This window comes from Salvelinus alpinus, chromosome 20 (genome assembly GCF_045679555.1).
Source record: "Salvelinus alpinus chromosome 20, SLU_Salpinus.1, whole genome shotgun sequence".
In the NCBI taxonomy this organism is placed as follows: domain Eukaryota; kingdom Metazoa; phylum Chordata; class Actinopteri; order Salmoniformes; family Salmonidae; genus Salvelinus; species Salvelinus alpinus.
Window position 1 is genome coordinate 50215406 of NC_092105.1, and position 23897 is coordinate 50239302.

At 44.9% G+C, this 23897-nt stretch overlaps 1 protein-coding gene and 2 long non-coding RNA genes across 3 annotated transcripts in view; all 3 read left to right on the plus strand.

The window, feature by feature from the left end:
- The window catches only part of LOC139547169 (zinc finger and SCAN domain-containing protein 16-like), a 223489-nt gene that overhangs the window by 92492 nt on the left and 107100 nt on the right, over positions 1 to 23897 (plus strand). The gene's annotated exons all lie outside the window — the stretch shown is intronic.
- On the plus strand, positions 522 to 1469 carry LOC139547186 (uncharacterized). The gene is made up of 3 exons (XR_011669347.1): positions 522 to 725; positions 949 to 1020; positions 1324 to 1469. It is a non-coding gene; the product is annotated as an uncharacterized lncRNA (long non-coding RNA).
- On the plus strand, positions 3663 to 11272 carry LOC139547185 (uncharacterized). Its single transcript, XR_011669346.1, has 2 exons — positions 3663 to 4114; positions 9468 to 11272. It is a non-coding gene; the product is annotated as an uncharacterized lncRNA (long non-coding RNA).

Genomic DNA, 23897 nt, shown 5'->3' on the forward strand with positions numbered 1-23897 from the left:
CCAGCCTGGTGCAGGTCTACAATTTTGTTTCTGGTGTCCTTTGACAGCTCTTTGGTCTTGGCCATAGTGGAGTTTGGAGTGTGACTGTTTGAGGTTGTGGACAGGTGTCTTTTATACTGATAACAAGTTCAAACAGGTGCCATTAATACAGGTAACGAGTGGAGGACAGAGGAGCCTCTTAAAGAAGAAGTTACAGGTCTGTGAGAGCCAGAAATCTTGCTTGTTTGTAGGTGACCAAATACTTATTTTCCACCATAATTTGCAAATAAATTCATAAAAAATCCTACAATGTGATTTTCTGGATTTTGTTTTCTAATTTTGTCTGTCATAGTTGAAGTGTACCTATGATGAAAATTACAGGCCTCTCTCATCTTTTTAAGTGGGAGAACTTGCACAATTGGTGGCTGACTAAATACTTTTTTGCCCCACTGTATGCCAACTGCAGTTATTCAATTCACAGTTTCTCTCCCTTTGATTTCTACTTCTCAGGTGAGGGTGCTGTTTAAGTAAGGGTGTGATGTCTGTCTGTACAAAAACAAAACAGGCTATTTTAAATTACCCATATTGAAAAAATGTAGAACAATTAGACACCCTATAACCAACACCTACACACTCATGTATCAATCTGATTGATGGATTGTGTTGTGCAGTAAGCAGGCTCAGGTGTATAACTGTGGCTCCTTCCACCTTCAAAGAATAGGCAAGAGGGCCAACCATGGAGAATAGTAAAACACTAAATTATTTCTATAACTACTCTATATCATTTGTCCTTGTGGGTCCGTTCATGTTTTTCAGCATAAAGTACTCTGCAGCCACTTAATGTGGTGTGGACACCAGGTGAGGCCACACACAGATTCCTGTTGAAAACTGTCGCTTTAACTACCTTATTTTCTCAATAACTCTCCCCTTCACTTCATCCCTCTCTCCCCTTCTCCCTAAATCCTCTAGGTTATATCAGCTGTGTCGGTGAACCCCTCCTGCATCTGAACTGGCTACATAGAGGGCACAGCATGATCAGAGGTGAGAGGTCACTTGGTCAGGTCAACAGGAAGTATTATTAAAGATATGCTTTACATTGAAATACAGATAGAGATGCAGTAGTCCCAGAGATAATGATCCAAGGTCAGTTTATATTATACAGGAAGTATTATTAAAGATATGCTTTACATTGAAATACAGATAGAGATGCAGTAGTCCCAGAGTTAATGATCCAAGGTCAGTTTTACATTTCACCTCCTGATTGTTGACTAACAATGTCAGAATAAAAAATGAAAACACAAGGCTTGAACATGCTATCTCTCTCCATCTGTCTCTCGTCTGCAGATATGTTTTGATGTGAGACGATGCCAACCCCCAGTCCCATCATCGCCACCTCACCTGCTTTTAAGATAACCTTTGGGCCGACAAGAGACACTATTATGTAATTGTGATGAACTGAGAGAATATTTAGGTAGCACTGTGATTCATTAATCCTGCTCCTATGTGCTTACCTCTTTCCCTTTCTGTCTTTTACACCTCTCTCGCCACCTCGTCTTTCTTCCTCTGTTTTTATAATTCACAACAGATGTGCATTGAAGTACAGATTAAACTTGTATTTATAACACTTGGATAATGAGCTTTTCAAAAAAGCATTTCACATTCTCTACTGGTTGAAATGAAGTGTAATGTGATGAAATACTACACCTATCCTGTGTTTACCAGATCAATGCAGATGAAGGGCATTAGATGTTGAGATGAACCGGTTTTAGAGTATTTACATGATGCATAGGAAGTGTAGTGTTCTGTTTTTTAACATTATATTTCTGTATATATGAATTAACTAGTTAAATCCTGTTTCTAGTCTATTAGTTACAATGTGTAACCATTGATGTCCCATTACCAAGATTGGTAAACACGGTTGAAGTGTATAATTGTAATATATACATGAAGACACAGCGTCATTCAAACACTGGAATATGATACTCCTGGTATTGGATATGACTGAAAAATAATCTCAAAGACATTCATATCTGAACAGCACCTTTATTTGCTAAGGTAGAGTACATGATCAGTGAATATATTAAATGTACAGGCTACAATGTGGGGATCTCATGCATGGTAATAACTACATGTATATACGACTTGCATCCTTGGCACAACATGATATTATATTCTACTTGTAACAGTATAACTTTAGTACGTCCCCTCGCCCCGACACGGGCGCGAACCAGGGACCCTCTGCACACATCAACAACTGACACCCACGAAGCGTCGTTACCCATCGCTCCACAAAAGCCGCGGCCCTTGCAGAGCAAGGGGCAACCCTACTTAAGTCTCAGAGCAAGTGACGTAACTGATTGAAATGCTAGTAGCGCGTACCCGCTAACTAGCTAGCCATTTCACATCCGTTACACTCACCCCCCTTTCAACCTCCTCCTTTTCCGCAGCAACCAGTGATCCGGGTCAACAGCATCAATGTAACAGTATAACTTTAAACCGTCCCCTCGCCCCGACCCGGGCGCGAACCAGGGACCCTCTGCACACATCAACAGCTGCCACCCACGAAGCGTCGTTACCCATCGCTCCACAAAAGCCGCGGCCCTTGCAGAGCAAGGGGCAACCCTACTTAAGTCTCAGAGCAAGTGACGTAACTGATTGAAATGCTAGTAGCGCGTACCCGCTAACTAGCTAGCCATTTCACATCCGTTACATACTCAATCCATAGGCTTCATTAATGTCATTCAGTCTGTTTTGAAGTTGATACAACTGGCTATGATAGCTGAGGTTCATAGCTAGGTTATGAACTAATGTATACCAAACGTTTGGGTCCATACACAGATCGGCTAGATAGCTAGCTACACATCCATAAGGATACAGGTATTTTAATAATCCCCTGCACAATAAGCAAGAATGTTATTTCATCTATCTCCATGGCAAATATCAGCAAGGCAAGCTAACAAAATTGTACATTCAATTTGCAGTAAATTCTTCAGCTAGCTAGATTCTATACATCCACTGTTTCACAAAACGACAGCCTGATTTGCTGGTTGTTTCAGGAGTCCCTAAAAACAACCAGAATGACAATTTCATACTCATGTCACAACACCCATAAAGCTGGCCAGCTAGCTGGATAATGTTAGCTAGTCAGCTAGCTTGCTAAATCATGATTTTCATAAATGAACTTAACGATAAAAAAATGCATAATCGTTTGTCTCTACATTAACTAACATTCCTGTCAACTGTACATGTGTCTGCATGATTCGTTATGACGTTATAATCCCTTACATTTGCTTCCATCCAAGTATTTCTGTCCGCCATCTTTGATCCAGTTCAGTTCTGTGTAGGGGTACCCCTCTCTCCAAATATTTCTGTCCGCCATCTTTGCTGAAGAAAGTCTAACAGCAGCAGCCTCCCGCGGTCTTAGTGCCGGCCTGGTAAGAAGTTTAAGATGCGATGGAACGGTTGACGAAAAAATAAATCACAGGAAAAATATATTGACTGATATTGATTTATTTATGGGGGGCTAATGAATATTTTAGGCCTAGTGACGTCCCTGATTCCTACCCTTTAACTTTTTGTCTGAAAAGAAAATATACATTTTACTCAACTGCGTTACCCACTCCAGACAACAGATGGCGGTATGAGACTTTAAGGCAATACTTTTGGTGTGACATATAATCTAGTGGACGGAACGCTTCTTTCAACAGCAGCAACAGTTAGTCAGCCACCTCGGTAGCTTGCTAGACAAAATAGCTGAACCAATAAAGCTCTTTAGACGTTTTCGTGTTTATTAGCCTAGCTAACATCCCTGACACTAAGCTACTCTCCTCCTGCTAAAAAACAGGAGGTTATCACAGTAAAACAAGAAGTAGAGGATGAGACCGTTACTGTGAAAGAAGTGGAAGACGCGTTCAGAGTGAAAGAGGAGGAGGTTACAGTAAAAGCAGAGGAGGATGCAGTTTATGGAGTGAAAGAGGAGGGGGAGATGACTGTTACATCGGAAAAGGAGGAGGAAGAAGAGGAAGAAACTGGATATCTGGGCCCGGTTTCCCAAACGCATCTAAGGCATCCAATGGTTCTAACGGTGAACTTAGCCGTAAGATGGTTTTGAGAAACCGTTCCCTGATTAACACTAGTAAGTACTGTCTTAAAAACAAAGGCACAAACTCTGCAGTTGAACTGATGTTTGTTGTTAAAGCGAAAATCTGCAATTGCTACATCCATATTGTGACTTTTAAATTATTTATTTATAGCCATTGATTCTTGAAGAATATAACACATGCCTCATGAGCTTAGTTCAACTGTTGTACCCCATCAGATCCCCAAATAAGCTTTTTGTACTCTAATGTTTAGAAACAATGTAAATCAATACTGTATAGCCTCAACATGGTTAAAACTATAATGTTGATATCATGGATGGTCAGTCCTTGCATCCATAGGTCTGTCTGTCTGTAGTTACATTTCTCCAACCCCATAATCATCTTATTACCAAAACAGTGGTGGAATGACAGATTTGTTATTGTATAAACTGCAGATTGCTGGGTTGTGTGTTTTTTTTAAACAGCAACAAAATGGCTGCCCAGAGACTTGGTTTGGTAAACAGCTGAGGGATGGGGGAAGGAGAAATGTAACCACTCTCAAATTCATAGAGAACGCTATTGTAGAAACCGTAACCCAACACCTAGCGACCTCGTCAAGAAGTTCAGACATCTTGGCGTAACAGTTATAAGGTGTTGGCTTGACAGTCGCTGGACCCAGGTTTGAGTTCAGCTCAGGGCTACCCCCTGAATTCACTACACTATGAATATAAGGACTGGCCACCCATGAGGTCATAATGATAGTTTAACCAGGTTTCTAGGCTATATAGTATATTCTAGAATTCATCCATGATGTCATAATGATAGTTTAACCAGGTTTCTAGGCTATAGAGTATATTCTAGAATTGCCAGTGAAGATTTCCTGTGGGGGTCAAATTATTAGAGCTGTTGATAAGTCATTGTATAATATTCTGCCTATTTTTTTTTCATGCCCTTACATTAAAGGCAAGACATAGCTAGATTCAATTACATTCATGAATTGGTTTGAAACCTTTGTTTTAAACCTTGAAACCTTTGTTTTAAACCCTTCTCAAAGTTGGTGCCTTGACGGATTTGTAAAACATGGTTTGTCATGAAACACTATTTTTAATGTATTTAAATGTAACCTTTATTTAACTAGGCAAGTCAGTTAAGAACAAATTCTTATTTACAATGACTGCCTACCCTGGACGATGCTGGGCCAATTGTGCGCCGCCCTGTGGGACTCCCAATCACGGCCGGTTGTGATACAGCCTGGATTTGAACCTGGGTGTCTGTAGTGACACCTCAAGCACTGAGATGCAGTGTCCGCTGCGCCACTCGGGAGCCCCAAAATGATGTTCTAGTGCTGTCCCCAACTAAAATACATCTTGGTCAACCAAGAGTCATCTGTTCTTTCTACCAATCGCCCCATGTGTTTTTATAAAATCTATATGTACTGAACTTGTCTGATGCTTTAAGCACGCTGTTTGATTAAATAAATAAGACACACAAATGACTAGAGGGAGCCAGTCATCAACATAACCTGACCAGAGGGAGCCGGTCGTCAACATAACCTGACCAGAGGGAGCCAGTCGTCAACATAACCTGACCAGAGGGAGCCGGTCGTCAACATAACCTGACCAGAGGGAGCCGGTCGTCAACAAAACCTGACCAGAGGGAGCCGGTTGTCAACATAACATGACCAGAGAGAGCCCCCCTCCCCCCTCTGCTGCTGGACTTCGTAAATTCTGCCGTTCTGCTCCTGAACTTTTCAGTAATAGACTACACCAGCAGTCGGCAACCTTTTCCATTTGGAGTGCCAATGTATTTGACCATTTCTACCAATCTGTGTGCCAGTTATGATTTTCATATTCACATTTTTGTGGAACAGTTTCATTTAATTTATAATAGTATCTCAAAATCATTGTCTGTGATTAATCTACATTCTATCTAAATCTAAATGAAAATTATACAAATCTAAAAGTAACTTTTATTTCCATTGCCAACTATGTAAAAAAAAAAAAGCCTACATAAAGCCAACAAATAAAAACATTGCATTCTGCGGGTAGAAAATATCCTGATAAAAATAAATATCCTAGAAATCACATTGGCTGCACATGGCCTGTCTATAACAAACTTGAAACATTGTATTAACTTTCAACTGGGTCAGGAAACTCGGATAGCAAGCTTGCAACATTGTATAAAATATTCTAGGCCCTCAGTTTCCTGCTCCAGTGAGTTCTGGGCAGACACAGCTGTAGGCTATTTGTGCAAAGGATAAGAAGTAATCAGGTGTTTTATGACATTTCCACTGGATCAGCGCATTACATTTTTCCCTTTTATGCTGAGTGGTTATCTAAAGTGTGAGAGCTGGAAATATTTTACTCAAAATACTTTGAGGAACTATTGTCATTCTCAATTGATTTTGATTAGACTTTGTTTACTTGCTGTTTGGAGGTGAAGAAAAAATTAGTTTGAGAAGCTCCACAACTCATTAGTGGTGCAGCGTTAAGACAATGAGAAATACTATCAGACATCCCCAAATGGGCACATTTATAGGCCTACATTTGTGTGCAGGCCAGGTAGACTAGTCCTACTTCTATATGCGCAATCAGGTGTGCGTCATTACTCAACATTGACAGGAGTGTTTCAATCAAAAGACAATTAATAAATTGACAAAACTGACACATCTTGTAGGGTCAGGTATGGGTGGTCTGCCAGGGGCCGTTTCATTTAGTGGTTGTTCTTTTAATTGTAATTTCCTCACCACCTTAAATAAGCATGCCCCTTTCAAAAAATGTAGAACTAAGAACAGATATAACCCTTGGTTCACTCCAGACCTGACTGCCCTCGACCGGCACAAAAACATCCTGTGGCGTACTGCACTAACAGCTCCCCACCCCCCGCAGCTACTTCCCCAAGCCTCCCCAGCTTCTCCTTCACCCAAATCCAGATAGCTGATGTTCTGAAAGAGTTGCAAAACCTGGACCCGTACAAATCAGCTGGGCTAGACAATCTGGACCCGCTCTTTCTACAATTATCTGCCGCCATTGTGGCAAGCCCTATTACTAGTCTGTTCAACCTCTTTCGTATCGTCCGAGATTCCTAAAGATTGTAAAGCTTCCGCGGTCATCCCCCTCTTCAAAGGAGGTGACACTCTAGACCCAAACTGTTACAGACCTATATCCATCCTGCCCTGCCTTTCTAAAGTCTTCAAAAGTCAAGTTAACAAACAGATCACTGACCATTTTGAATCCCACCGTACCTTCTCCACTGTGCCATCCAGTTTCCGAGCTGGTCACGGGTGCAACTCAGCCACGCTCAAGGTACTAAACGATATCATAACCGCCATCGATAAAAGACAGTACTGTGCAGCCGTCTTCATCAACCTGGCCAAGGCTTTCGACTCTGTCAATCACCGTATTCTTATCGGCAGACTCAACAGCCTTCGTTTCTCAAATGACTGACTCGCCTGGTTCACCAACTACTTCTCAGACAAAGTTCAGTGTGTCAAATCGGAGTGCCTGTTGTCCGAACCTCTGGCAGTCTATGGAGGTACCACAGGGTTCAATTCTCGGACAGACTCTTTTCTCTGTATAATGATGTTGCTTTTGCTATGTGTGATTCCTTGATCCACCTCTACGCAGACAACACCATTCTGTATACATCTGGCCCTTCTTTGGACACTGTTAACAAACCTCCAAACGAGCTTCAATGCCATACAACACTCCATCCGTGGCCTCCAACTGCTCTTAAACGCTAGTAAAACTAAATGTATGCTCTTCAACCAATCGCTACCCGCCCGTCCAGCATCACTACTCTGGACGGTTCTGACTTAGAATATGTGGACACCTATAAATACCTAGGTGTCTGGCTAGACTGTAAACTCTCCTTCCAAGCTAATATTAAGCATTTCCAATCCAAAATTTAATCTAGAATCGGTTTCCTATTTCGCAACAAAGCCTCCTTCACTCACGCTGCCAAACATACGCTCGTAAAATTGACTATCCTACCGATCCTTGACTTCGGCGATGTCATTTTCAAAATAGCCTCCAACACTCTACTCAGCAAACTGGAAGCAGTCTATCACAGTGCCATCCGCTTTGTCACCAAAGCCCCATATACCACCCACCACTGGGACCTGTATGCTCTCGTCGGCTGGCCCTCGATACATATTCGTCGCCAAACACACTGGCTCCAGGTCATCTATAAGTCTTTGCTAGGCCGCCTTCACTCAGCTCACTGGTCACCACAGCAACACCCACCCATAGCACGCGCTCCAGGAGGTATATCTCACTGGTCATCCCCAAAGCCAACACCTACTTTGGCTGCATTTACTTTGGCTGCATTTCCAGTCAAATGACAAACATCACGACATGCAACAACAACCAAAGTGCTTCTTCATTCATTACTCTGGTAAAGACAGTTATGCCGTGCTCCACGTTGGATCCAACATCCCTAACAAATTGATGTTTATAGTGTGTTATTTTCTGCTTGATTTACTATATTGTCTCGTTAGTCTGTTTGGACACAGAGATACTTACCTCATAATGTGTAGAGAACTGTTCCTTGATGGATAGGCTATTGTACAACACACAGAGCTATTTTCCTATATTTGTTAGGTGAAGTTATGGGTCCTACAGTAGGTCTATGTTATTGTTATGGGTCCTAGAGTACACTATGTGTGTCATGCAACAACAACCAAAGTGCTTCTTCATTTATTACATAGGTCTATGTTATTGTTAGGTGAAGTTATGGGCCAATTTGGCAAACAGTGTACAAACCCTCATTGTCAGGCTGATGGAAAAGCTAGCCAAAGAGCATTTTACCGGTTGAAGTGTTTAAGTACAAAGCGGTTGATTTGCGATGACACAAACATTATATTAAGCAGGACATTGAAACGAGCCTTACAATTATAATCCAAAGTAGTGTGAAATGCACTCATAAGCAACCTGGAAATGGAGGTTACTCCCCTGAGTTATCCCCTTTTCACATTCAGAATACATTGTGAAAAACTTAAATCTTTGCTCACCATTTCAGATATACTACATCCATAACTAGCAGTTTCCTCATTAGCGGGTAGGAGTTTCTACAACTAAATTGTTTGTGCATCGCCCTCATGCCGCAATTTCAGTAAACACAGAAAGGGGCCTATATTGGACACCAAAAGTCGTCTGGCACACTGCTTAGAGTTTCAACAACATGAATAACTTATTTCTAGACTACAATCATCGATGTTACTACTAATGTGAAAACAAGACAAATTATGACTTAATGCTCATTTTAAGACAATTGTCAAATATTTTTTACATTCATTACAGACGTCAATTGTTGTACAACATCATGGCTACGCTGTTGGCATCACCTTTTACAGTGGATTACCGCTGTTGTGGGCCTTTAATCATCTGTCTGACTTTGTTGTTCACACAGGAGAGATACGGGACTATCGTGGAGCCTCAACAACCTCATGATGCTGAAGAGGCAGAGAAGAGTCTCTCCAGATCAGAACACATCAATAAACACCTGCAGAGATCCACAGGGAAGGGAACTCACTGCTGCTCTGACTGTGGGAAGAGATTCACCTCATCAGTCATTAAGATTCATCAGAGAACACACACAGGAGAGAAATCTTATAGCTGTGATCAATGTGGGAAGAGTTTTGGTCGATCTGGAGAGCTGACAGTGCACCAGAGAACACACACAGGAGAGTAAGCTATTAGTACAGCTGTGATCAGTGTGACGAGATACTTTGATAAAAGATCTCTGATCAAACATCAGAAAATACATGGATTTATTTCGTGATATCAATGAAATGTCACAATGTAGAATGTTTTTAACATTGTAGTAGGAGTATTTTAAGGAATTTCACAATGTAGAACCCTAAACGTTTGCCCCGTTCAATTGATTTCAGCGTGATATGGATATTAGCCTCAGGAAACATCGAGGCTCTGAATTGAAAGAGTACTATTTATGTGATTTAACAAAAAGTGACTAATACAAAAAGAGCTGTGTTACACTTACCATGTTGGTGACCCACTTGAATCAAAATGCAACACTTCAAAATGTAGCTAGCTGTTTTCTACAAATTATCCTCTAACCAGTGATGTACACATTATTCCCAGATTCCGTGTGGTTTTTGAACTGTTAGTTTTAACAGGACGTGCAACCTCATCTCCCTCCTCTCGGCACAATTGATTTCAACATGATATCAATGAGTGATGACAAATAAGTGTTGCGTTCCTTTGTTTAGCAACCCCTAAATTGAAATGCATCACTCCAAAATGTAGATGACTGTCTTCTGCAGGTTGTCCTCTAACCAGTGAGGTAAAAGATATCTCCCATTTCCATGTGTTGTTTTAGTTGTGTTAGTTTCAACAGCACGAATAACCTGATTTCCCCTAATTGATATCAGTGATTTATTGCTGCTTGTGCAGTTTAAAAGGTGCTTGTTTAAGTAATAAGTAATATGATTATTATGGCAGATGTTTGTGTATATAGCACATTTTATGTTTAGGTTTTCAATCTATCACAAACTGTTTCTGCATTTGGACTATTGATTTGGACACGTTTAAACTGTGACATTGGGGATATCCCACCTAGCAAAATATTGTTAAAAATAAGACTATGCCCGACGTACAATATAAGTTTGGTTTTAGTTGAATAGAAAACTAGTTAATTTCAACGTACTTGCAGCTTATACACATGGACGCAGTGTAATAAATCGGTCTATAATCAATTTTATTAACAATCCTAATAAATTGAGTCATCTTTGGTTTTTCCATTTATGTTTTGAGGTTGGACTTTAGCACTTATATCTCATTAGCAGTAGGACGCACTGATTGGTGTCACCTCGTTAGTCAGTATGTGTTACACCTGTGCTGGCTTGTCCATCTCGTTAGTGGGAAGGTGTTTCACCTGAGCTGGTCCATGTTCTATTTAAGAGTGTCTGGCCCAGTGCTCCAGTTGTCTTGATAGATGTGGAGAGTCAACACCTTTAGTTACTCCACTTCCTGTCTTTTGGTGTGGGTTTTTCTTTTGTTGGTATTCCTTAGGGTGCCCATTAGTCTTTCAGTTGTTAGTCTTCTGTTTGTTGTGTACTAAATATTTCTGTTTATTTTCATTTTTTTATTTGTTTTTTCCTGTGAAGCCATCGTGTTGCATCCATGTCTGAAATGTGCTGTATAAATAAAGCTTGATTTGAGTTCAACAAATGAACCCAATGACTGACCAATCAACATACTCTTGGTCCCTTTTAGTATGAAAAACAGTATCAATCCCACTTTTCAAGCCTGCTGGAGTGGTAAACACCACCCCCGGCTCTACCAGGGGCTTGAGGTAGTCTCCCACAGCTCTGCTTATGTCATGTTCTGTGTCCTTGCCGTTCCATTTCTTGACTGCCCCTGTAACACAGAAAGAAACACATTTAGTCATATTATATAAAACACTCAAAGTAATGGATATGGAGCATCTATGGCCTCAGTTACACCTGGCACCTAAATGTGACTTCTGTCATCTGATCACTCCAAGCTGCATAAGGTTCAGATCTACCAGGATTGGCCTTTGACTTAGTCTGGACGCAGTCAGGCCACTGAATATAAAGAGATGGGGTGAATGAGTGGGGAAAAGTACATTTTACACAAATGACCTTCATAAATCAAATCAAATGTTATTTGTCACATACATATGTTATTGCAGGTGTAGTGAAATGCTTGTGTTCCTAGCTCCAACAGTGCAGTAATATCTAACTAAATGCTTGTGTTCCTAGCTCCAACAGTGCAGTAATATCTAACTAAATGCTTGTGTTCCTAGCTCCAACAGTACAGTAACATCTAACAATTTCACAACAAATACCTAATACACACAAATCTATGTAAAGGAATAAGAATATGTAAATATATGGACTAGCAATGTCAGAGTGACATGGACAGATACAGTAGAATAGGATAGAATACAGTATATACATAGACTAAGATACAGTAGAATAGGATAGAATACAGTATATACATATGAGATGAATAATACATAGACTAAGATACAGTAGAATAGAATAGAATACAGTATATACATATGAGATAAGTAATGCCAGATATGTAAACATTATTAAAGTGACTAGTGTTCCATTCCTTAAATTGGCCAATGATTTCAAGTCTGTGTATGTAGGCAGCAGTCTCTCTGTGTTAGTGGTGGCTATTTAACAGTCTGATGGCCTTGAGATTGAAAAACAGATTCTGTCTCTCGGTCCCAGCTTTGATGCACCTGTACTGACCTCACCTTCTGAATGATAGTGGGGTGAACAGGCAGTGGCTCGGGTAATAACAAAGAACAAATGTGTGTGCCTGAGGGGAAATCCACTTTCATACAGCCAGAAGGGGTGAGAAATTAAATAAATATCAGTGGACAATTTGCACTAATGTAAATAAACATAGATGGAACATATTCCCTTTTGCTTACGTGATGAACCGCTAAGGGGACATAAATATTTACCATCTAAACCATGTGTGACCTCTCACCTCTGGCTGTAGAAGTGTTCTTCCTAACCAGTCCCCCAACAGCTCCCTGACTGAGCTCCACCCTCACTGGGTCTTCAGAGGAGAGGAAGGCTGAGGAGGGATGGAAGGATAACTGGATCAGTCAGTCAATAAAGTGTAAAGCTGCTGTCTGACAAAATCACAATTGTAGTAGTTCATTAAAGTAAATAAGGCTTTATGACTGCTGAATAACAACTATCAATCACTTAGATCATGTATTTTCAGGTAGAGATACATCCTTGGGACGTCCCTAGCCCGTTGAAGTTGACATGTAAAATGGTTAAGGTTTGGGGTTAAGGTTAGGGTTTAGGGTAGGGATGTCCCAAGGATCCCGGATAGCATTGACCATTGTGCATTATTCTGTCTCTTTTACATAGCAGGTGATGGGTTCTGGCTTCTGAACTTGAAAATATGAAATATCCTTGTTATGTGAAATTGAATGAAACAATAATGCATGTTGATGCTAATATAATGTACAATATTCCATGATGTTTCTATATGATAACAATAGCCTAATATATTTAATATGACATATACTATTTTTTAACAGTTTCACAAATGAATTTTAATTAACTTAATCATTATGATTCAACGTCAGTTCACAGTCTCACCTCATACTGTATTGGAGCAGCAGCAGCTGACTGCCCAGTTCAACGTCAGTTCACCGTCTCCCCTCATACTGTATTGGAACAGCAGCTGACTGCCCAGTTCAACGTCAGTTCACCTCTCACCTCATACTGTATTGGAGCAGCAGCAGCTGACCTGATCGTTGATGCTAATCAGCATGTTTGAATCTGAGAGTAAATAGAGCCGACTACACTCTAAAAATGAAGGGTTCAACTGGAGTTGTTCTCAGATCCCCTAAGAACCGTGGGGTTCTTGGTCAATGAAAAACAGCCCCAAAAGGTTCTTCAAAGAACTTGTTAGAAGGTGGGTTCATCGAGGAACCTCCGTTGTTGCTGGACTTCTTCCGGGAACTTCGCAATTACAACTGAAAACGATGGTGACAAGTTTGGATGCGCCAACAGTTAAAAAGGTTAAGTTGTGTTGATGTTTGGCTCTGAATATTGTAGCGACCCGCACAGACAGCTGTGTGTTATGTGTTAGGCTAGGAGGTGGTTGTGTTGTACTGACCAGTACCCGGTGTTCGCGGGGTCCGACATGTCAATCAACCTGCTATCTGCCAATCACGGGAATGCCTGGAATGTTCTGATGCCGGGCATCCTGGTGGTTGGCGGAGTGGCGTGGAGGGGGGTTGGGCAGGGGGGTGGAGCATTGGAAGTTAAGACCAGGTTCAGCCTTTGTTCTCTCTCTCTTACGTCTGGGCTTCACAAGAGAAGGTCACGATTGGCTTGTGGGTTATCTGTCATCTATTTGGCGTGTGCTACGGCCCAAACAGTAGCCTGTGTAAAGTTGGTTTAATAAACCGTCAATTCGCAAACTCAAGCCTCTGTCTGGACAATTGTTCATTTATGATCTAGTCAGGTCATTACATTGGTGTCAGAAGTAAAAACGTTGATACAAGTTAGCCAGCTAGCTAGCTGACTTATGTGGCTAGCTACCGTAGGTGAGAACGGGGATTGAAAATGCTTCGAGGGAATCCGAAAGTGAAGGTGGAGGTAGGGGACTATTATGGCCAAGGAGGTGCGTGTGAATGGACGTCGGGGGTTCTGTCTGAGGAGATCGCCAGGGCGTCGGAGCGCAGAGGCCGCTTGAGGGAGGACGTTAGAGCGATGGCGGCTGAAGCGGGCATGAGTGCTTCGTCGACTGTATTTCGCGCGGATTCTGGTGGGCGGACCGAAGTGGTGACGTCGACGCGGCGTGACGAGGAATCTGGGGCTCAGGATGTAAACAAACATGGCGGCGCCCAGTTCCCGGCTGCGTCCGTATCTGTTAAGACCCCGAAGTATTCCGGTAAGGCGGATTGGGAAGCTTTTCATGCTCAGTTTGAACTGTTAGCTCATTTTAGGGGGTGGTCGGATGAAGAAAGGGCACTGCAGTTGGCTTTATGCCTCACGGATGAAGCTCTGGCCTGTTTGATATTGATTAGCCCCGAGGACAGACATGATTATGGTGCTTTAGTGGGAGCACTGAGGAGGCGCTATGGACAGTGTGTACAGCCCGGGCTACTGCGCTCCGAACTGAGTAATAGACGCAGGCAGCCTGGAGAGCCTCTACGGGTGCTAGCTAATGACATTGAGAGCCTCTCTCGGCGGGCATATGCTCACATGCCCCCCTCCGTGCAGAGCGAGCTAGCACGGGACCAGTTCATACAGGCGCTCTCTCCTACGGAGCTGCGCATACAGACCCAGCTGGCTCATCCTGAGTCATTGCAGACAGCCTTGGAGATGGCTTTGGAGAGGGAGCTGGTGTGGGCTGGGGCTTCAGCTGGGGCTTTGGTGGGGGTGCAGGGAGACACACCCTCTGTGCGAGCTGGGGGGCAGAGCAGCCCGGAGCCGGAAAAGCCTGCTTGGGTGGCCGAAATGACAAAACTCATTCGTGCTGTGTCGCTACAGGCGGCACGAAACACACGCCCTGGTCCCAGGGTCTGCTGGGGTTGTGGCCAGCCAGGCCATCTGCGCCGAGATTGCCCCATGTCCCCCAGAGCTCAGGGAAACGGCTCGGGGTCCGCATAGACCGGGTAGTGCGGACCCCTGGCTTTCTATCCCAACCACCATCATCTTCAGGAGGAGCCCACCGGCACAGACGGGGAAGCAAGGCTCCACTTCCCCCAGAAGCAGACGAGGGCAAGCGGATGGAGCCTGTTGTTGTGGTGGGCCGGACCTGTGTTGGGGACTTTTGTCATGTCCCTGTCACTGTGGAGGGGGTGCCCTGCTCCGCCCTGGTGGACACTGGGTCCACAGTAACCCTGGTGAGGCCAGATATTGTGCCAGGTTGGACTCAGTGTGAGCCTACAACTGTGCAGCTCCGCACAGTCACAGGTGAGCTGGCACCCATGAAAGGGAAGGGAATAATGACTCTGACAGTAGGGGGCAGGACTGTGCGTCATCCTGTGTGGGTGGCGGCTGTGCAGGACCCTTGTATCCTGGGGTTGGACTTTCTTAGGAGCACAGGCTGCCAGTTAGACCTAAATAGGGGCACACTGAGCTTCCAGGGAGGGACGGAAGCCCCCTAATGTCACATTCACTCAACCCAACAAACCCTTTACTCCAACAGTTAAAGCAGCAGAGACTCATGGCTGCGCCCCCTCCCCCACAGCTGTGTGTGACTTTTCCCCAGTCCCCCTGTCACCTACGGCGGTGTGTTACATTCCCCCAGCTACCTCCATGACACAGCCCTCTGTGAGCCCGGGCCGCACCCCCCCAGCCCAGCTACCCCAGATGGGAGAGGAGAGGACACTGTCTGCAGTGAGGGAGATATGGGGGAGGAACTGTGTTGGTCTTGACCCCGAGCAGCAGGAACGGTTGTGGCAGTTGCTGTTTGAATTCAGAGACAGCTTTGCGTTGAGTGAGGAAGAGGTGGGTCAGACTCATCTGGTGCAGCATGAGATCGACACAGGTGATGCTCGACCCATCAAGATGCGTCCCCGCCGTATCCCGCTGGCACGCCAGGAGGCGGCAGACAAGGCTGTGTTGGAGATGCAGCGGGCAGACTTCATTGAGCCCTCAGACAGCCCCTGGGCGGCGCCAGTCGTCATGGTTCCGAAGAAGGGGGGCAAGCTGAGGTTCTGTGCGGACTACAGGCGGCTGAATGAGGTAACCAGGAAGGACTCATACCCCATACCACGTATCGATGAGTCGCTGGACCTGGTTAGGGGGTCCTCCTGGTTCTCCTCACTAGACCTCCGCAGTGGCTACTGGCAGGTGCCCCTCTCCCCAGAGGCCAGAGCCAAAACTGCGTTCTCCACTAACAGAGGACACTGGCAGTTCAAGGTCCTGTGCTTTGGCCTGTGCAACGCTCCAGCTACTTTTGAGCGTTTGATGGACAGGGTGCTGGATGGCATCCCCCGACAGCAGTGTCTGGTATACCTCGATGACATCCTGGCCCATGGCAGCTCCTTCCAGTCAGCCCTGGGGGCGCTACGGCGTGTGCTGGAGAGGGTGGCTGCCGCAGGTCTGAAGCTCCACCCCGAGAAGTGCCACTTCATGAGGAGAGAGGTGTCCTTCTTGGGCCACCGAGTGGGGAAGGAGGGGATCAGCACCATGGAGGACAAGGTAGGGGCTGTCAGAGACTGGCCCACCCCCACCGACCAGCGTCAGCTGAAGAGCTTCCTGGGCCTGGCCTCGTACTACAGGAGGTTTGTACGGGGCTTCTCAAGCGTTGCTGCTCCACTGAACCGCCTGCTGCCGAAGGACAAGGCTTTCACTTGGACAGTGGAGTGTGAGGAGGCGTTCAACACCCTCAAACGTGCACTGATCGAGGCCCCCGTGCTCGCCCCCCCTGACCTCACCTTGCCCTTTATCCTGGACACAGACGCGAGCAATGTGGGCATGGGTGGGGTGCTGGCCCAGGTGGGGCCAGAGGGGGAGAGAGTGGTGGCGTACTTCAGCAAAACATTTGACAAACATGAGCGCCGCTACTGTGTCACCCGGTGGGAGCTCTTGGCTGTTGTGGCTTCCGTCAAACACTTCAAGTACTACCTGGGTGGTCTGCCCTTTACTGTAAGGACTGACCACTCTGCTCTCCAGTGGCTCATGTCTTTCAGAGAGCCAGAGGGGCAGGTGGCACGCTGGTTGGAGGAGCTTCAGCCGTATGACTTCACGTGGTGCACAGGGCAGGGGCACGCCACTCCAACGCCATGTCCCGTCGGCCCTGTACTGCAGACGGCTGCCGCCACTGTGAACGGAGAGAGGGACGGGAGAGAGAGCTGCGGGCAGAGGAGGGTGTCTGTGCCACAGTGTGTCGGGCGAGCGGGCCTGTCTGCTGTGAGCTGCAGACTGTCGACGTGGCTGAATGGCGGCAGCAGCAGCAGCAGGGACGGGACACAGACCTACAGCCAGTGCTACAGTGGGTAGAGGCGCAGGTGAGGCCACCATGGGAAGAGGTGACAGCGCTCTCACTCGCGACCAAAGGGTTGTGGTCGAAGTTTGAGAGACTGCGGCTGGCTGATGGCGTGCTACAGCGGGCATGGAAGGAGTCAGCTACGGGAGAGGAGAGGTGGCAGGTGGTGGTCCCAAAAGCATTGCGGGAGGCTGTGCTCCAGAGTACTCATGGGGGGGTGGGGACTGGACACTTTGGGGTCACAAAAACACTGCGCCGTCTCCGTCAGGGCTTCTACTGGGGGCAGCACAAGAGGGATGTGGAGGACTTTTGTCGCCGCTGTGACAACTGCACAGCGAGAAAGGGCCCCCCAGGCCGCTCTCATGCTCAGCTCCAACAGTTCCCAGTGGGGGCTCCCATGGAGAGGGTGGGAGTGGATGTAGTTGGGCCGTTCCCCACCACAGACAGTGGAAACCGCTGGGTGCTCACGGCCATGGACTATTTCACAAAATGGCCCGAGGCCTATGCTCTGCCTGACCAGGAGGCAGAGACCATCGTCGACGCCCTGACAGCGGGGATGTTCAGCAGGTTTGGAGCTGCAGAGTCCATCCACAGCGACCAAGGCAGAAACTTTGAGTCCCGTGTGTTCGCCACCATGTGTGAGAGGCTGGGTATGCACAAGACCCGCACTACTCCTCTCCATCCTCAAAGTGATGGCCTTGTGGAGCGCTTCAACAAAACGCTTGGACAGCAGCTGGCCATCGTCTCTTCCAAACACCAGCGTGACTGGGACAAGCACCTGCCTATGGTCCTCATGGCATGCCGCTCCGCTGTCCAAGACTCCACCTCCTGCACGCCTGCCCTCCTCATGCTGGGGAGAGAGATCCGCACCCCTGCGGAGATGGCGTTTGGTCGGCCCCTGGATAGCCCTCATGTTCCTCCGGGGCCGGAGTATGCCTGGAGACAGCCCACACCTTCGCCAGAGAGCAGCTGGTGAATGCAGGTGTGAGGCAGAAAAGGAACTATGACGTGCACACCCGGGGAAGGCACTTTGTGGCTGGGGAGCTGGTCTGGGTCTACAGCCCCCTAAGGAAAAAAGGCAGATGCCCCAAGTTGGACAGTCACTGGGTGGGACCCTGCAGTGTCCTGGAGAGGGTAGGGGAGGTTGTGTACCGGGTGCAGCTTCCTCCCAGGGGGAGAAAGGTGGCACTGCACCGGGACAGGTTAGCCCCATACAGAGGGGCCTCTTCTCCCCAAACCCCAGGAACCCCCACAATTCCCCTCTCTGGCAATGACATTCTCCAGGCACCCACCCTCAGGTGCCGCAGACAAGGCTCCAGACAGCCCACTCCCCCTGTCTCCCCCCCTGTGTCACCGCGTGGTTCCCCAGAGCCACGGACTGTATTACCCGTTCCCGCTTCCTTGTCCCCCATATCCCTGCCTTCATCCCCTGGTTCCCAGAGGGGCACTCTGCGACCATCACGGCCACGCAGGCAAAGGAGACCTCCGGGTCGCTTCAGAGACTTTGTTTGTTCCCTCGGGGACGAGGGACTTTGTGGTGGGGGGGCTGTGTAGCGACCCGCACAGACAGCTGTGTGTTATGTGTTAGGCTAGGAGGTGGTTGTGTTGTACTGACCAGTACCCGGTGTTCGCGGGGTCCGACATGTCAATCAACCTGCTATCTGCCAATCACGGGAATGCCTGGAATGTTCTGATGCCGGGCATCCTGGTGGTTGGCGGAGTGGCGTGGAGGGGGGTTGGGCAGGGGGGTGGAGCATTGGAAGTTAAGACCAGGTTCAGCCTTTGTTCTCTCTCTCTTACGTCTGGGCTTCACAAGAGAAGGTCACGATTGGCTTGTGGGTTATCTGTCATCTATTTGGCGTGTGCTACGGCCCAAACAGTAGCCTGTGTAAAGTTGGTTTAATAAACCGTCAATTCGCAAACTCAAGCCTCTGTCTGGACAATTGTTCATTTATGATCTAGTCAGGTCATTACAATATGTATCGAAATAATTTATATAATAATATAACGTACTAATAATGAATAACGAAGACAATTCTGGTTTTCTGTGAATAGCTTTCATAACGTTACTATAGCTAATTGACGTAAATAATAGAAAGCCGGGTTTGACCGTCGGCGTTGTATGATCTACAGTACACTACCGTTAGCTAGCTAGCTAACGTGATGTCCTAACTAGGCAGAACTAGGTTTGGATTATTTCCCTGAACTATATTCTTTCCCATATATTGTATATCGTTTCCATAAAGCCAACATGGCTTTACACTCATTAACGTAAGTTTCTAATCTAGAGCAGTTCTCACTTTTGTGAGAATGAACTAGCTAACGTTAGCTTCGTTAACTAGCTAACGTTAGCTTCGTTAACTAACTAACTAAGGACGGTGACCTGTCCAGACGAGATGTTACAATGAACTGAATCGGCAATGGAGGGCTTCCTCTTTATATAGCCTGCTACAGCATGCAATACTATTAACTCACAAGGGGGCATAACGTTATATGTACAATACTATCCCATTTTGGAACCGTTACATGTACAATACTATCCCATTTTGGAAACGTTACATGTACAATACTATCCCATTTTGGAAACGTTACATGTACAATACGATCCCATTTTAGAAACGTTACATGTACAATACTATCCCATTTTGGAAACGTTACATGTACAATACTATCCCATTTTGGAAACGTTACAGGTACAATACAATCCCATTTTGGAAACGTTACATGTACGCCCCCTTGTGGAGGGAAATTAATATCTTAGATGGTAGCTGTAGATGGGATTCAAATGCATAATGGTATTAAAACCGTGTCTAGACTACCTCTTTTGTATAAATGCCCTTCAGAATCCAAACACAGTATTGACACACAGCAAAATGTTGCGTATAATCTTTCAAGTCAGCCTGAGAAAATATTGAACAATTTGTGTACAAAGATATCTTGAAATGTGATATTAGGCCTGTATGGCAGTACTGTTACTGTATGGCAGTACTGTATTGGCTAGTGCTTTCTCCAATATGTTCTTCTATTTTACATTACATTGTATGTCGATGCCATTTATCTTTCAATATTTATTTCATATATATATTTTAATGCTTGTAAGACTATTCTTTGACACATTTTCTCTTCCTTTGAAATTCTTATAGGACAGAACATGGACACAATGCAACTAGGATCAAGAAGGTACAGATATGTTGTAGGACAGCTGCATTTGAAGTGTACATTTAACCTACATACAGTTGAAGTCGGAAGTTTACATACACTTAGGTTGGAGTCATTAAAACTCGTTTTTCAACCACTCCACAAATTTCTTGTTAACAAATTATAGTTTTGGCAAGTCCGTTAGGACATCTACTTTGTGCATGACACAAGTAATTTTTCCAACAATTGTTTATAGACAGATTATTTCACTTTAAATTCACTGTATCACAATTCCAGTGGGTCAGAAGTTTACATACACTAAGTTGACTGTGCCTTTAAACAGCTTGGAAAATTCCAGAAAATGATGTCATGGCTTTAGAAGCAGGACACCAACCCAACCGTGAAGCACTGGGGTGGCAGCATCATGTTGTGGGGGTGCTGTGCTGCAGGAGGGACTGGTGCACTTCACAAAATAGATGGCATCATGAATGGACAATGACCCCAAGCATACTTCCAAAGTTGTGGCAAAATGGCTTATGGACAACAAAGTCAAGGTATTGGAGTGGCCATCACAAAGCCCTGACCTCAATCCCATAGAACATTTGTGGGCAGAACTGAAAAAGCGTGTGCGAGCAACGAGGCCTACTAACCTGACTCAGTTACACCAGATCTATCAGGACGAATGGGCCAAAATTTACCCAACTTATTCTGGGATCCCTGAATTTTTATTTTTTTGACCCAAGATAAACAATTGAAAAGCAATGCTACCAAATACTAATTGAGTGTATTTCTGACTTCTGACCTACTGGGAATATGATATGATATAAATAATTCTCTCTACTATTATTCTGACATGTCACATTCTTAAAATAAAGTGGTGATCCTAACTGAGCTAAAACAGGGAATTTTTACTAGGATTAAATGTCAGGAATTGTGAAAAACTGAGTTTAAATGTATTTGGCTAAGGTGTATGTAAACTTCCAACTTCAAATGTATATCCCGTCCCTACTGATCATTCATCCATAATGTGTGTCCCATCATTGCAGCTTTGTAAATAAATGAACTATCCATCCATTGCTCCTTCCTGTGTTGACTCACTCATTTGGTGGACGGGACCAGGAAGGTCACACTAGGTTGATATCTAGCTCAAGCTTGGAAACGTTAACCACACCTCATGCTTTTCATGAACTGTGCAGTTGTGATATCTAGTGGGAACCCGTGGATCATGGTAGGCTCTGGTGTCTTCTTGCCGTGGGCTCAAAACGACAGATGAAATCAACCTGCTTGCTCCTTTTTGTTTTGTCAATTTTTTGATATGCTGATGCTCCAGATACTCAACTAGTCTAAAGAAGGCCTGTTTGATTGCTTCTTTAATCAGAACAACAGTTTTCAGCTGTGCTAACATAATTGCAAAATGGTTTCTAAGGATCAATTAGCCTTTTAAAATGATAAACTTGGATTAGCTAACACAATGTGCCATTGGAACACAGGAGTGATGGTTGCTGATAATGTGCCTCTGTACGCCTATGTAGATATTCCATAAAAAATCTGCCGTTTCCAGCTGCAATAGTCATTTACAACATTAGCAATGTCTACACTGTATGTCTGATCATTTTTATGTTATTTTAATGGACAAGAAAAAAAAATCAAAGTGACCCCAAACTTTTGAACAGTAGTGGGTGGGTTATATCCTTCCTGTTTGGCCCTGTCCGGGGGTATCATCGGATGGGGCCACAGTGTCTCCTGACCCCTCCTGTCTCAGCCTCCAGTATTTATGCTGCAGTAGTTAATGTGTCGGGGGGCTAGGGTCAGTTTGTTATATCTGGAGGACTTCTCCTGTCTTATCCGGCGTCCTGTGTGAATTTAAGTATGCTCTCTCTAATTCTCTCCTTCTCTCTTTCTTTCTCTCTCTCGGAGGACCTGAGCCCTAGGACCATGCGTCAGGACTACCTGGCATGATGACTCCTTGCTGTCCCCAGTCCACCTGGCCTTGCTGCTGCTCCAGTTTCAACTGTTCTGCCTGCGGCTATGGAACCCTGACCTGTTCACCGGACGTGCTAAAAAAGCCAACTGACATTTACTCCTGAGGTGCTGACTTGCTGCACCCTCGATAACTACTGTGATTATTATTATTTGACCATGCTGGTCATTTATGAACATTTGAACATCTTGGCCATGTTCTGTTATAATCTCCACCCGGCACAGCCAGAAGAGGTCTGGCCACCCCTCATAGCCTGGTTCCTCTCTAGGTTTCTTCCTAGGTTTTGGCCTTTCTAGGGAGTTTTTCCTAGCCACCGTGCTTCTACACCTGCATTGCTTGCTGTTTGGGGTTTTAGGCTGGGTTTCTGTACAGCACTTTGAGATATCAGCTGATGTACGAAGGGCTATATAAATAAATTTGATTTGATTTGATTTAGTGTATACAGTACCAGTCAAAAGTTTGGACAGAGAGTAACAGTGAAGATATCAAAACTATGAAATAACACATGGAATCATGTAGTAACCAAAAAAGGGTTAAACAAATCAAAAATATATTTTATATTCTTCATAGTAGCAACCTTTGCCTTGATGACTCCATTATTTATTTTCTACTTTGCACTGCAAATCTACCATTCCAGTGTTTTACTTGCTATATTGTATTTACTTCGCCACTATGGCCTTTTTTTGCCTTTACCTCCCTTATCTCACCTCATTTGCTCACATTGTATATAGACTTATTTTTCTACTGTATTATTGACTGTATGTTTGTTTTACTCCATGTGTAACTCTGTGTTGTTCTATGTGTCGAACTGCTTTGCTTTATCTTGGGCAGGTCGCAATTGTAAATGAGAACTTGTTCTCAACTTGCCTACCTGTTAAAAAAGGTTAAATAAATGTTTTAAATAAATAAATAAAATGACAGCTTCGCACACTCTTGGCATTCTCTCAACCAGCTTCACGAGGAACACTTCTCCAACAGTCTTGAAGGAGTTCCCACATACGCTGAGTACTTGTTGGCTGCTTTTCCTTCACTCTGCAGTTCAACTCATCCCAAACCATCTCAGTTGGGTTGAGGTCGGATGATTGTGGAGGCCAGGTCATCTGATGCAGCACCATCACTCCCCTTCTTGGTTAAATAGCCCTTACACAGCCTGGAGGTGTGTTGGGTCATTGTCCTGCTGAAAAACAAATGATAGTCCCACTAAGCGCAAACCAGATGGGATGGCGTATCGCTGCAGAATGCTGTGGTAGC